This window comes from Phragmites australis, chromosome 7 (assembly GCF_958298935.1).
Source record: "Phragmites australis chromosome 7, lpPhrAust1.1, whole genome shotgun sequence".
NCBI classification, from domain to species: Eukaryota; Viridiplantae; Streptophyta; class Magnoliopsida; order Poales; family Poaceae; genus Phragmites; species Phragmites australis.
In genome coordinates this window covers 1,819,224-1,833,181 of record NC_084927.1, presented here as the reverse complement: position 1 = coordinate 1,833,181, position 13,958 = coordinate 1,819,224, and the positions used below count along the sequence as shown (strand labels likewise).

The 13,958-nt window shown below is 44.6% G+C and overlaps 1 non-coding gene and 1 pseudogene across 1 annotated transcript; both read left to right on the top strand.

The window, feature by feature from the left end:
- The first annotated feature begins 2,983 nt into the window (after positions 1 to 2,983).
- On the top strand, positions 2,984 to 3,177 carry LOC133925719 (U2 spliceosomal RNA). The gene has a single exon (XR_009910988.1). It is a non-coding gene; the product is annotated as a U2 spliceosomal RNA (small nuclear RNA).
- Positions 3,178 to 4,266: 1,089 nt separating this feature from the next.
- On the top strand, positions 4,267 to 4,450 carry LOC133925710 (U2 spliceosomal RNA; annotated as a pseudogene).
- Positions 4,451 to 13,958: the final 9,508 nt, after the last annotated feature.

The window sequence follows — 13,958 nt, the reverse complement described above, 5'->3', positions numbered from 1 at the left end:
CACATACACCCAGGAGACAAAGCGGAACCAACGCGGTGTCGATCCATGGCATCCCCCATTAATCCCTGGGGGGCTGTGGCCATATCCCGGTCGTTCCGCTGACACGTGGAAACATCTCACGGCAACGTCTCATTTTCTCACACGATTGTCCCGTCACGTTAGTGACCTAGACTCCTTTCGGCGCATGCCAGGGACATCGGCACAAGACCCCGAATGAACCCACGCATTATCCAGTCAAAACACGCCAGTGACACATCCCATCCTGCCATCCTCAAACAGGTAAACGTGGGGAGTCCCCGATCCCACACGTAATCTCCACTCTGAAAAACTCAAATGGCAAGAAGACCCATCACCAAAGAAGTCCAAAGAATCTAAATCGGCATTAGCACAGACCCCAGAGTGCATCTCCTCCACCTATTCCCCTCCGGCCTCGAGTCCCGATACCTCATATACCAACTCCAATAGGCTCCAGAGCATGCCTCCTTTGCCAATACGTCTTCAGTCTTTGACTTCAACGCCGGCTGCACCTTCGACCCCGGCATAAAGCCCGAGGCGTGTCGCCACCACCAATGCACCATCAGCCTTGAGCTTCGCCATCAACACCCACGGTTCCCGCCGAAAAACTTCTCGGGGACAGGGAATTGCCTTCGGGCATTCTAGTTACTATACCAGGCTGCAGTTCGTTTTCCTCTATTCTTCTCACCCCTCCGAACGTCGGGGCCAGAGAATGATGGGGTACTGTTAGGGGGAAAATAGACTACCCTGAGGACAACAGTTGAAGATTTCTACCAAATGTCCCTCTAGAGCCTTCGGTCTCCGGACCCTCAGTAGGAGGCTCGACTTTCAGAGGCTACGGGCCCCTTCGGGCCAACTCTCCAGAACGTACGTGGCCTTCCCAAAACTCGGAGCTACAGCAAGCCTCTCTAGAGCCTTGAGGCTCTGGACTCTCTGCAGGAGGCCTAGCCCGCGGAGGCTACGAACCCCTTCAGGCCACCCCTTCGGTGCCTGTGGGCCTTCCAAAGCCTAAAGATGCAGCATGTCTCCAGAGATAATTTTAGAGAAGAAAGGACACCCCCTGCAACTGACTTAACACAAGGTGATAGGCGATTAGTGCCGGTGCAAGTGGAGCTTATCCTGACACCCCAGTGCGATGAAAGTCATCCTGACACCCCCGACAGAGTAGCGTCGGGCCACAATTAGCGACCGGCTCCCCCTCAGGGGGCATGCACTACAATAGTTACCACAGTAGATATTTATCTTCTATGTAAGGTAAAAAGTAGTTATCCAGTATAAGACCCGGTAATTCGGCTAGGTCCTATATATTTGTATATTGTGATAACTTGTACACTAAGCTACATACCACCCTATAAACAGGGGGTCGTGATCATCTCGGTATCGACGGGTCACAAGGAGAACGTTCAATACAACACAAAGGGCAACACACAGGACACAGAGGTGCACAAACACAAAGTCACGCTATGATACTACCCCTAGATCGATCCATTTTTCTACTATCAATACATTTGTGGTGTTCCTTCGTCTCAAACTTCGTCTCCAATCTTGAGTCTCCTGCTTAGAAGAGACTCTTGTTGTACTTGCCAGGGCAAGACGATCTCTTGCTCCAACAATCCCTCTCTTTCAAGGTAGAGACATTTTGTACTGGAAGGTGCGTATGGAGACTTACCTTTTGAGCCAAGGAAATGCAACATGGGAGATTGTGGATTCAAATTATGAGATCCTTGCTGCTCATACTTCTTAGGCCCAAATTGAACAATATGAAGCCAACAAAAGGCTAGAAATATACTGTTCACCAGCTTGAGTCGTAATTAGTTTGACAGAGTCCAGCTCTTCCATACTACTAGAGAGATTTAGACCACTCTTACCGTCTTTCATGAGGGCACTAACCAAATCAAGGCTCAGCGCCAGAGCACGTACAAACAAAAATATGAGATGTTCATGTATGGCCATGGTGAGTCTTTGGATGCACTGAAGGCCTTTTTCAACCAGCACTAAATGAGTATTTTGTAGTAGTGATGAGGACTTGGCATTGATCGTGGAGAAGTTCACCCACTTCTACAATAACTGACAAGATCGGAGGAGAGGGGGCTCTCGCACATGTTATGAGTGTGGTGACACTACTCACTTCAAGGTAGTCTACCCCAAGCTCAAAAAGAGGGAAGACCGTAACCATGACCACGACAAACACATGAAGAACAAGAAGTATTTTCTCAAGAACCACGACAAGATGGCCAAGAAGGCGGCCAAGGCGGCATCATGAGCATTTGTGGTAGTGCTCAGCGACTTCGACACGTCCTCAAGCGAGGATGAGAGCTCAGAGGAGGAGGAGCCATCCATAAAGAACAAGAAGAAGATCAAGGACTTCACTGGCCTTTGCTTCATGGCGGACAACAATGACAATGACCCTGAGCTTGATTCTTCCGAGGTATCACCTTCCTACGACTAGCTTTCTATTCAGGTCGATACCTTGAATGATGCACTTGTTAGCCAGGTTACATTGCTCAAGAAAGCGGTTCGTGAAGTCAAAGAAATCGAGTCTAGGCTAGAATGTTCATCTTCTGAGCTTGAGTTGCTTAGGTCTAGAGCCAAAGATGAAGAGTGTGATAGTTGCGTTGTGGTCATAAGTGAGCTTGCTAAGCTTCAGACTTTACATGCGCCACAATTGTATGCCATCTCTAATTGATCGATGTTTATATACTACATAGGTAATGCATGTCCAAACCAGTCAAAACACATGGCCGCTTCAGGGATTGAACATATCATGGCATCATCATGAGAAATCTTAGCTATCAAAAGATAACCAAAAGGAACGATATGTGAACCAAACCGGATGGGCCTCACCTATAACACTATGACATCTTGGGCTTGCTGATATGTTCGGCTAAATAATTAGAATGCCCACGTAAGGAACGGGGTTGTTTAATTATTTAGTACCACATGGAGCACCATCACACATTCCAATTCATTCCTTTTCTCGGTCTTTTGGCTAACATCAGGTGTAGTATATGTGTTCTTATAATTTTAATATATGATAAGTAGGTTATTTGCCTACTTTGATATTAGATTTTTTTTTTAGGAGAATCCATCATAGTGGCTTAACATCGAGGCCCTCACATGTCACTAGGCGTTGCAATACAGCCCAACCAAAACAAATTAAAGTTAATAAGTCTATGTCTTAGAAGTTTAATGAACTCCATATGTTACACGAAAGTGTGAGCTTAATAATAATTTTTTATATATTTTTTACTTTTTTATTTAGCGGAATTAGATGCCCATTTCAAAATAAACCCCTATCGCCCGTTCAGGTATAAACCTCACCCGTTCAGTGGGGAAAAATAAATCTCGCCGTCTAGGAGGGCGATCAATATCATCGCCCAATTAGAGAACAAGGAGAGTCCGCCTGACCTACCACCGCGGTTTGCACGGCGGCCATCGAGGCCAAGAAATAGACCTTCTATTAAGAGGGTGAGATTTATAAAAATCCGCTCTCCTGGTGGGTCTGGGAAACAAATCTCCCACTGAGAGGGTGATATGTAATCATCGGGTTCTTTTGACCCTGGTGACTTAATGCTAATCCTAGTGAATTATGCAAATACTTAGTAATAACTGATACTTTGTAAATTGTTAATGACCATATAGTTACAATGAGAGCGACCCCAATGACCTTTTTTTTTCTGCATCCGCCCTTAAAACCAAGTGCTGCACACAGTAGCAGCTTGCAAGATAGAGTTCAGACATCAATTTGGCACAAAAGCTAGTTATTCCTTCCAAATTAGTGGCTGGCTAGTATTGCTGGCGTGATACATATTTTCCTTTTTTTTCTAAACGTACATAAACTTTGTTATTTCCTTTATCAATATATTCATCAGTAAGGGCTTTCCCTTGTTCTAAAAAAGAGATGTTGAGGACTTAATTTTGGTTCATTGAGAAAAGAGCAAGACCAATCTGTATTTGGCCACAATATTATATTCAGTATTTTCTCTAAGGGAACATTGACTTCATTCTATCTGGCCATTGTGCTTTCTTCTCGTGACAAAAAAAAGCAAGGCGAGAAATAAAAAGATAAGTCCATTTTGCTCTAACTGGATACGGCCTGTTAGGTTTGCCAAATTCCGCCCAAGTAGCATCTGCACATGGGATGAGGAGGGACAGCTGAAGGTGCTGTTTAATTAGTACCACCTTGGTCAGCTAAGGTGCCGCTTAGCCGGAGGATGCTATTAAAGAAGGCACAACTCTCCATTACAACTCATACCTTTCTCGGCCTTTTGGCTAAGATCAAGTGTAGTATCTGTTCTTATCAGTTTAATATCTGATACGTAGGCCATGTGTCTACTTTGATATTAAATTTATTTTTTGTGGGGGAGGGTCCATCACAGTGGCCCTCGCGTGTCGTCAAGGCGTTGCACTACAGTCTAGGCCTGGCGCACCCCAACCAAATCAAATTAATTTTTACAAGCTATGCATTAGAAGTTTAATTATTTCTGTCTGTTGCCGAAAGAGTGGGCTTAATTCAACAGGTGATAGATTACGGTATAAAACACCATGCTGCTTTCAACGTGGGGTATCACACCAAACAGAGGGAGAGGAGAGGGTAGGGAGAGGAAAGCAATCTTGCCAGAATCCATAGTTGCAGAAGGTAACTGTTGGAACCAAAGTCCCGAATAAGGAAAGCCTTCGCTCTAAGGGAAGCCGAAGGCTCCTGGGTGTGTGACACGTGTTTAGAGGTCAACCTTTGGCTTCCGACCGAAGGCCTGCCGCAGGCTTCGCCAACGCGGGCGGCAGGAACTGCAGACGTACCTTCGGGCTTCGACTGAAGGTCCGTCGTGGCCTTCGCTCGCACAGATGGAGGTCATGGTCCAACCTTCGGGCTTTGACTGAAGGTACACCATGGTCTTTGGTTGCATTTCATGAAACACCACTGCAACACCTATGAGTGTTTAGCCACTGGTAGACTTCGACTTGCCATACGAAGGGGGGCGAGAGATCATCCCCAACAATAGCCGCCTACAAGTAAGGTTCATCTTTGATGGGCCGAGCTTGTAAACTGAAAGATGTGTCTCAACGCCGTCCCCTTCGGCCCGTCGAAGGCTTGCGGGGGGCAGGTTGCATTTTTGTAGATTCCCGTCTGAATTGTTGGTTGCGGTAAAAATATGAATTTTATTATTATTATTTTTTTTGGTTTTGGTATGACCATCTTGCCCCTCAACAACCGTTACGTCAATGGGCATTAAATGTCTTCGCTGGACATCGAAACGTCTTTTCAGGCTTCGTTTCGATTTCCAACATGTCTCGTTTTAACCGCTCTCCTTTTCACTACTATAAATACAGCTGCAAGGTGATTTCTTTTTAGCACGTGCCATTGCTCAAGCTATAGCTCTCGTACGAAGCGTCGCATTCTCTTGCTTCCGAGGTTCTCACCATCTTAGATTTTTGAACTCAGCGTGATGGCACCGAAGGCTACGTCGAACCGCCCGAAGACATATTGGATTGGGCAGTCAAAAGTAGATGATGAAGTGCTAGTCGGCCTTGTGAAGGAAGGACTGATCAACGACATTTCGAAGGTTAAGCTCCCAGGGAGCCATGAGACACCGAAGCCTGCTAATGACGAAGCTGTTGTCTTTGTTGACTATTTTCGCGCAGGCCTCAGCTTCCCTTGCGATGATATGGTGACCAAGGTATTGAAATTATTTGAAGTGTACTTACACCAGCTCACGCCCAATGCCATTGTGAGGCTAGGTCTATTCGCTTGGGCTGCTCGATCCGAAGGAGCGAAAGCGTCAGCCAGGGCCTTCGCCACTGCCCGCCGGCTTCATCACTAGCTGAAGCCCGTATTCGCCCGCAGCGTGCAGAGCGAAGCACATTACGGGTGTTTAAACTTCACTTATTGCGCTGGATTGTCCATGCCCTCCATCGTGTACAAAATAAATGGCCGAAGGACTGGACGCAATGGTGGTTCTACCACATGGTGGACCAACAGGAATTTCTTGTTTCAAGATGCGAAGAGGTGAAGGGGAACTGCGCCCCCGATGTGCAGTTGAAGGCGTCTCAGTGGCCTACTCTTGAAGCCTTCGCCAGATCCTTATCCTTTCTACTCCGAACGATAATGAGCTTTTTGGGCTGGCCGTTTTGGATAATCAGCTGTTTGGGTTGGCCCTTGCTATCAGTTCCTTGGCTTGCTACTCTGAACTATAATGAGCTGTTTGGGCTGGCCGTTTTGGATAATCAGCTGTTTGGGCTGGCCGTTTCGGATAATCAGCTGTTTGGGCTGTCCCTTGCTATCAGTTCCAATGTTAGACCATTTTTTTACTGCCCAACTGCATGTAATCTTCCTCCCGAAAAAATAAAAATAAAATCTTCATCTCATCTTTCCATTCTCGTAGTTTCTGTTTACAAACACATATAGCAGCCAACATTGGTCTAGTAGTAAAACACTTACCCGCATCTAGAGCAATTTCTCCATCATATGCTGCATGAAAATACAAGTTTTAGGTGAAATCGATGTAAGTTGAGGTGCTTAGCCCCCAAAGCATTTCTTAATTTCAATAACCAAAAAGACAGTAGCACAAACTGCTTTCTTCCGGTGACAAACAACAGCAAGCCACAACAAAAGAGATAAGTCAATCTGGTCCAGCTGGGTACGACCTGTTAACTTTTGCCAAGTTCGGCCCAAGTAGCCTGTGTGCATGGTATCGGGGGTAGGAAGGGCGGTGCAGAAGAGATATTTTTATTTTTTAACTAAAAATTGTAAATATATGCACCCGTTTTTTAATATTGCATATGTAGATTCCATAGGTCGATGTGGACGCTATTGTAGCCAACTCGATAGGTCCAACGGGCGATAGATTATGGTATAAAACACCATGCTTCTTTCACCGTGGGGTATCACACCAAACAGAGAGAGGGAGATGGGAGGGGAGGAGAGGGTAGGGAGAGGAAAGCAGCCTTGCCGGAATCCATAGTTGCTGAAGGTAACTTTTCTATCTTAGTATTTTTTTTTTACAATCGAGTTAGTTAGCTATCGTCTCTAGTTTTAGATATAGGTTAGGTATAAAATATAGAATTTAATGATATTAGACCTATGATTTTTTGTCTAGACTTTTATAACAATGTACATGTACGGTAAGATTAGTGTTTTAGGGGTACTTCTACTTTTCTATGTAGGTTTTTAGGATAGTTGTAACGCTTGCATCCAATGTTTTAAGGATGCTTGTACTTTTTTATGTAGATTTTTTAGAGATAGTTATACTTTTCTACAACATAGGTTTTTAAGAATAGTTGTAACTACTGGACCAAATATTATTTTAGGGATAATTGTGCTTTTTTGAAGAATGATTTTTTATGAATAGTTGTAACTGTTTGACCTAGTGGTTTAGGGATTGTTGTACTTTTTGATGTAGGTTTTTTAGGGTTAGTTGTAATTGTTGGGCCTAGTATTTTAGGGATAGTTGTACTTTTTTATGTTCGTTTTTTAGGATAGTTGTAGTTTTTTGACATAGGTTTTTTTAGATAGTTGTCACGTTTGGGCCTACTGTTTTAGGGATATTTGTAATTTTTTACATTGGTTTTTTAGGAATAGCAGTAATTGTTGGACCTAGTATTTTAGGGATAGTTGTACTGGTATTTGATAATACTTTTTTACTGCAACAATCGTGGGAAGGTATGTCTACCGACCACCCAGAGTTGCTTGATCCACGCGTGGTTGAAAGGCACCGCTCTTACCTAATCACCATTAAGGTGGCTGAGCTCCCAGTACTCTGACTTTGGGTTTCATACGAGCTCATGAGGCAACTACAGATGCCATCTTCACCGGTTGCCTACTTCTTCTCCAGCTATGATCCTATGAGTGGTTCACCATTGGCTGACTAGTATTGGATCAGAGCCCCTACGACACGTAGCCAGATGACATGGATGGACCCACTGTGGGTTCATTGTGGAGCCGATGACAAGCAAGCTATATGTTTTGAAAATGTTGAATCTATTAATTTATGAGGCTAATCTACGCAGCTGTTGGGGGAAGGCCCAGGCCTACAAAGGAGCCTATGTAGTAAAGTAGCCCATGTAAAGGCCCAAGGGCCTCTTTGTAATATTTGTACCCCATCGAGGGGTGGAGAGGAAGTTTCACCTCCCCCTCACCTGTATAAGGGACATAAGGGGTCAAGGGCATGGGTTGATTCCTCCTACCTCCACTCACTCTCTTTGCCTAGAATGAACCCATTCGGCACTGTAGCTGGAAATTGTTCGAACAGTTGGCACCGTCTGTGGGATCCAGTTTCAAAGAGTGGCACATTTTATCGCATTGACTATCTTCAAACCATGTGTGCCACATATGATAGCAGGCATAGGGCTTCGACGAGCACATCGTTTTTGTCTGATGTCGTATAGCTAGTGTTGTGCGTGGTATAGTTGTTGGCTAGGGAGTGATTTCCCTCATGTTGAAGCTTAGCTACTTGCCTTGGGCTTAGCGCTAGGGTATTAGCTCATACTGGAGGTTGTTCTAAGTAGGGCGTGCCTTCGTCAGTTATTCGTGCAAGATTTTTACGGCTGGGGATTTGTTTACATGTTGTATGGTTTCGGCTTTCAGAACACTTGAGCCAGTCGGCAAGGGAGTTTTGCCCTTTTAGGCTTCGTTATCACGTTTTACCTCGATAGGGACTATTTTTCCTCCCGCATGCAGTCGAAGCTTGCCACATATTTGTTCATTACTCGCATTTCGTTTTACATACTTGTTTTACTTAATCAATATTCATTGTGATGTGCCAAAGCAGGGGATCTTGCATACCTGTGTCGGAGTGTTTTCGTACACATGGCTATGCATCACAGCTATATGATGAAGCACTTAATTTTTGAGCATTTGCATTGTATAGATGCATCAAATTATTTATTCTTCATTTATATGCCAAAGCATTTAAATGCGGTAATCTACACCTTTCACTCACAGAAGTATTTATTCTATGCACATGTTTATTTTCCGCACTCTTGCATTACGTGTGCATCAAAACACTAACATTATTCGTAGGTGCTGAAGCATTTACTTTTACGTGCGTGACGCGTCTATATACCGAAGTGCTTATTTTTTGCACATTTGTGTTACATATGCACCGAATTAGTTACTCAAATGTTACCCTTCGTGTGCTCGCTTTACATACGCGCCGGAGCACACTACTCTTTCGAATGTGCATTTGCAGGATTCTTAAGCTCTGCAAAAATATTTATTATTCATATGCAGATCTTTACCCTTTGCATGAGGGGATTTGTTTCTCAAAGTGCAGGATATACCGTTCGCGTGAATGAATAAACGTATGAGAGCTCTTTACCGAAGTATTTATCTCCACATGCGTGCATCGCATCTACCCATCGCTTGTATGTCGAAGCGCTTATTTTTCACGTGTTCATGTTACATTTGCATCAAAATACGTATTTTTCACATGAATGCCGAAGTATTCACCATCTACCTTTGCATAGCATAAATGAGTCGAAGTACTTGTTTTCATCCTTCGCAAGTATATGCGGGTTTTCATTTTCCACTTGAGGGGCTATTTCTCCCTCCCATGTAGGTACTTACCCTTTGCATGATATTGCTCAATATTACATGTTGAAGTGTCTACTCTTCACATACTTACATCACATGTGCTCATATTGCACACGTGTCAAAGCATTTACTCTTCCGAATACGTGTACTAACCCTACACTCGAGGAACTTCATTCCTCACTTGCAGGTTTTGGCCCTTCGTATAGGGTCTTTACCATTTGCTTGACAGTTTTAATTCTTCTGTGCATGAAAGCATCCATCATTTGCATGAATACATACTTCGCGCATATATACGCTTTGCATGTTTTGCATTTTATAAGTGCATCGGGATATTTAGTCTCCGTGTATATTTACTTTTCCTTTACACTTGCATTACATATGCATCGAAGCGTTTATTCTTCACACAGTTGTTGAAGTATTCATTTTCTTTACGCTTGCATTTTGTGCATTGAAGAAGCTATTCTTACCCTCTGCACGTGCGAAGCAAGTGTTCTTCAGGCACTGGCATTACATATGCATCAAAATGTTCACCCTTCGCTTGTATAGCGAAGCTTTTTTTTTCGCACGCTCTCGTTACATTTGTGCCGAAGTACATATTCTTCACATGAATGTCGAAGCATTATCTTCAGTATACTTATTACATAAATGCATCGAAGCGTTTGTTTTACGCATATGCAGATTCTTACCCTTTGCTCGATGGAATATTTATTCCCCGTACACAGGTTTTAACCTTCGCATAATTGTCGAGGTGCTAATCTTTATGGCGCTTGTGTTATTTACATGCTTCGAAACACCTCTTCATTGTGTATACAGGTGCCTCACCCTCCGTGCGAGGGAATATTTATTCATCATGCACAGGTTTAAGCCTATGCATGAGGAGACTCGTATTGCTCATATACATGAATTTTAAATCTTTACAGATGAGGCTTATCCCTCATACCGAAGGTTTTATCCTTCGCTGCTACATTTATCATTATGCAGAAGCGTTTACTCTTCGATTGTACTTTTCGTGCATCAATTTAACACATGCATAAAAGACGAGGACTAAGAGTGCCTACCCCCACAACGAAGACATAAGAGACCTTCGGGAACAAAAAGCCGAAGTGCTGCTTGACCTTAAACAAAGGCAGTGCACCTCTCGACTTAAAACAAAAGACGGGGGCTAAAAGTGCTTACCCCTGCACCGAAGGCAAAAGAGACCTTCGGGTACAAAAAGACAAAGTGCTACTTGACCTTAAACAAAGGCAGCACACCTCTCAACTTAAAACGAAAGACGGGGGGGCTAAGAGTGCTTGCCCCCGCACCGAAGGCAAAATAGACCTTCGGGAACAAAAAGCTAATGTGCTGCTTGATCTTAAACAAAGGCAGCGCACCTCTTGACTTAAAGCAAAAGACAGGGGCTAAGAGTGCCTACCCCCGCACCGAAGGTAAAAGAGACCTTCGGATTACATTAATGCATTTAAGTATTTCTTCATGTCCACATACCGAACATACAACGATTATAATGTGTATTTCATCTCTAGAAAGGGGTGCAAAGCACCCATTGTCCTACATGATAGGAAGTCGAAGTGCCACTGGTCCTTAGGTAAAGACAAACACACCAATCAACTTAAAAGGTGGGCAAAGGCCCAGCAAAGAGGACCGAGATACATTCAGCTTCAGGTAAAGGCAACGCTCTACTCAGACTTCGCTGTAGCCACGACGATTTCACCTCCGTCGACTTCGACTACGTCGACCAAAGGGGCTTCAACCGTGATGACTTCGCCTCCGTCAACTCTGACTACATCTAGAGGTGCTTTGGCCGCGACTACTTTGCTTTGGCCGCGACGGTTTCGACTCTGTCGACTCCGACTACATCGACCAGAGGGGCTTTGGCCACAACTACTTCACTTCGGTCGCAACAACTTTGCCTCCATCGACTAGGTGTTGACTACGGCCGCGATGCCTTTGATTTGCCGACTTTGACATTGACTAGAGGGCCTCCAACACACGACTTTGCCTTTGGCAGCTTTGACGTCGATAGAGGGTCATCGTCCATGACTACTTCACCTCCGTCAACTCTGACATCAACATAGGGGCTTCATCTTTGTCGACCATGATGTCGATCAGAGGGGCTTCACTCATGATGACTTCGCCCAAGCCGACTAAGACTACATCAACTATGCAGTATCTTTCACCACCCACAAACATCGGCCAAGAGGGGCTACAGGGGGCACCCGGATTAAAGTCTCATCCCAGGTCCCAAGAGTTTGGCCAGCGCACGTAACCGAAGACACGAGGACACCATGGACTTCAATGAGCCGCGATAGTAGTCTTCAAACTCGGCACTCCAATTCAGTTGTGCTTCATGTCTAATTTGGTAATGAGCCCTTATGGTTCGAATTCTAAAAGAATAGACACAACATTTCAATTTTTTATGATCTTATCAAGAAAAAAGGATGGTTCCATCCATGGGCCTAAGGGGTTCTGCTGTCGTAAAGGAAAGATCAGTCTGTCCAACCCGGGTATGCCACCCGAACTTACGAGGCTATGGTCAAACGTAGATTCGGATGCCAAGCATTTTCAGGACATCATTAGGTTCTTCAATGGCCATTTCTCATTCACTTCTCTTTATTGTCGCCTTGACAGCGAGACCACCAACATGGCAAGTAGTGGTATCTACACTTTTCGAGCTCACGGTCAAATGTACCACAACATACATTCATTTGAAACTAATGGCTTGGACCCCCAGCATCTATAGAAGTACTTCTACGATGACGACCCAAGTCTAGAGCACCAGTATCGGTGATACCACGAGAAGCAACACCGGCAAGACCAAGAAGTCATCGCGAGGCTTGTTGGCATACTTCGTGACAACCCATACTCTTAGCAGTTCAGGAGTATGGGACAGGTCACAGACCTTGAGGATTACTGTGTGACACTAAATCTTGATAATAGGCTCAACCAAAGGATGTATAATGTACCGCTCACTTCAGAGGTGGTAGCCGTGTGGGTCGAGGACAACAGGCAACGGAAAAACTTCGACTGTAGGCCTTCGGATCGCGCTCGCGGCTGGTGAGGCACATTCAATCTTCAGCTGGCGGAGTAGGCCTTTGGCCGGCGAGGCCCATCCGGTAGGACTTCGGATGGAGACCCGGACTTCGATGGGCGACGCGAGCCTACCTTCCAGCCGGTGCGGTGAGGGCCCAGCTGGGCTTCGGTTGGCGAAGGGGCGTGGTCCACACGCTCCTTCCCACCAGATCTTTTTGTGCTAAATCCTAATAGAGAACGCACCCCAGCCAGGAACCGAGCCCTGGTCTGCACTGCGGTAGGGTGACGTTCAACCACCAGACCGCTCGTGCTTCTGTCTGTCTAGGCACGTTTTATCGTATTGACTATCTTCATAGCGTGTGTGCCATGTATGATAGCAGGCATAGGACTCTGACGAGCACATCTTTTTTGTCTGATGTCGTATAGCTAGTGTCGTGTGTTGTATAGTTGTTGGCTAGGTAGTGATTTTCCCTCATGCTGAAGTTTAGTTGCTTGCCTTGGGCTTAGCGCAGGGTGTTAGCTCATACTGGAGGTTGTTCTAAGTAGGGTGTGTCTTTGTCAGTTATTCGTGCAAGATTCTTACCGCTGGGGATTTATTTACGTGTTGTATGGCTTCGGCTTTCAGAACACTTGAGCTAGTCGGCAAGGGAGTTTTGCCCTTTTGGGCTTCGTTAGCACGTTTTACCTCGCTAGGGACTATTTTTCCTCCCGCATGCAGTCGAAGCCTGGCACATATTTGTTCATTACTCACATTTCATTTTACATACTTGTTTTACTTAATCATTATTCATTGTGATGTGCCGAAGCAGGGGATCTTGCATACCTGTGTCGGAGTGATTTCGTACACATGCCTATGCATGCATCAAATTATTTATTCTTCATTTACATGCCGAAGCATTTAAATGCGGTAATCAACACCTTTCACGCATACAACTAGTTATACTACGCACATGTTTATTTTCTGCAAGCTTGCATTACGTGTGCATCGAAGCACTAACATTATTTGCAGGTGTTGAAGCATTTACTTTTATGCGCGCGACGTGTCTATAAGCGAAAGTGCTTATTTTTCATGCATTTTTGTTACATATACACCGAATTAGTTACTCAAATATTAACCTTCATGTGCTCACTTTACACACGTGCCGAAGCACACTATTCTTCCGAATGTGCATTTGCAGGATTCTTAACCTCTGCAAAAATATTTATTATTCGTATGCAGCTCTTTACCCTTCGCATGAGGAGATTTGTTTCTCAAAGTGCAGGATATATCCTTCGCGTGAATGAATAAACGAATGAGAGCTCTTTACTGAAGTATTTATCTCCACATGTGTGCATTGCGTCTACCCATCGCTTGTATGTCGAAGCGCTTATTTTTCATGTG